Genomic DNA, 1,962 nt, shown 5'->3' with positions numbered 1-1,962 from the left:
TATTACACGATAAGATCTTTTAGATGAACAATATATGTATGAACCCTGCCTTCCAGGAGCAAGTCATTTAGGAAACAAGATAAGTAACAAATAACTCTCTCTTGCAACCTAAGTGATGTTGGCTTGAACCACCTCCCAAGATTCAACGCCTGTCCCAAGATTTCTACCAGTTCCATGGGTCACTGGTGTGATCACACCCAGCTCAGGCTCTAGCTTTGCCAACTGTGCTGACTAAATTTGGTACCACTGTAGCAGAAAGATGAAACTCAACCCTTTCTTATATTTTCACACAGACATATACACATGACCACACACCAAAAGATTTCTTCTTTTGGTTGAATTTACTGAGGGTTTATGAAAGGCAAGTTAACATCTAGTGGTGCATTCCACTTCAAATTGAACAGTAGGTTCAGGATAGACATTCGATTTCTCTGCTCTTAAGATACCTTTTAGCCAACCAAGCATCCAGACTCTTGGACTAGCCATCTCACCCCCGAGTAAACCCAGCCAAGCACACGTCTGGCGGCTTCTTTCTACCTGCACACACACACCCCACTCTCACTCCTCTCCCATTTTTCTCCTCAAAGGCACACAGATGTTCACTCATTGTCTCCTTTAGAGGAGTACAATCATCACCTTTGTTCTTGGCTCCTGCTGAAGCCAGCACCACCTTTTCCTACAAGCGCCTTATCAATATATCAATGTGTTCTCCTCCCTAGGAGTTATTCCAGTGCCAGCTGTTAAAATAACCCACTAAGTACCTCACTACAACTGCATTATTACAAGGCTGATCCGATAGGCCCAAGAAAATAGAATAAAGTTTTTAGATAGAAAGAAAATGATTACTTCCAGTTACAGATATTGATAAAATCTTAAGTGAGGAGGTTAGATTTAAGAAGGGCATTCTCAGCAAAGGGGACAACATGAACAAAGGAGAGGTACAGGTATGTCCGGGAAGGAGGCTTGTTCTGGGACCCAGGATTAAAGGAATAGAAATGGGGGTGGGGAAGGTTGGGAAAGCATGCTGGAGCCAGAGTGTGAGGGGTTTGGAGAGACCTCGATTTCATTCTGTAGGAACTGGGAAGCTATTTTCGAGCAGGAAATTATTTTATAACCTCGGTATAGAGGTGAGACATATAGATCAATTACCAACACAGAAGCAACTCTCCTCAATAGCAAAGACATGTGTATACAGAATGAAGGAAAGGCCATAGAGTTCAGGTTCAAGGTTTGTCCCGCCCATTTTCTTGACTCTTTTGGAAGCTCCTGTACTGTGATAGGACCAGGAGGTAGAAAGCGGGGGTGGGGGGATGGGGGTGGGGAGGGTAGAAGTGCACTCTGTCATGGCCACTGCTGGAAAGGGAACTGACAAACTGGTCGGCTACGCATAAACCTCAGCACAGGCGGGTGATATCAGAACCAACAATTCTGATTATTGACTGATTAAGATTTCACCGTTGGTAGTTTTTCTCCAATTTGAAATAGAAAAGGGGATCTCACCCCTGTGACACTCCTCCTAACTGTGAACAGAATATGTATGAGCTCTGCCTCCCAGGAGTATGTCATTTAGGAAATAAAATAAGACAAATGCACAAATAAATATCTCCTGCAACCTAAATGGGTCGCCGTGAGCCACTTTCCAAGGGAGAATATAGGGAGGGAGTATAGTATGGCTGTTTGTATATAGACTTTGGAGTTGGACAGATTTGGGATTAAACCTAATTCTGCAATTTCCTAGCCATGTGACCTTGAAGGAATCAATTAACCTCTTCATGAGGACCAGATAAAATACAGTTGCAGCCCAAATTAAGTGTGTGAGCCTCTGTCAAACCAATTCAAACAGATAATGTAAGAAAAGTGTCTGGAACATGTTAAGTGCTATTAGATAAATAAAAGCTATCTTCTTCTTCCTCCTCTTCTTCTTCTTCTTCTTCTTCTTCTTCTTCTTCTTCTTCTTCTTCT

Source organism: Hipposideros armiger, unplaced genomic scaffold, assembly GCF_001890085.2.
Source record: "Hipposideros armiger isolate ML-2016 unplaced genomic scaffold, ASM189008v1 scaffold_606, whole genome shotgun sequence".
In the NCBI taxonomy this organism is placed as follows: Eukaryota; Metazoa; Chordata; class Mammalia; order Chiroptera; family Hipposideridae; genus Hipposideros; species Hipposideros armiger.
Note: the sequence above shows the minus strand (reverse complement) of the source record.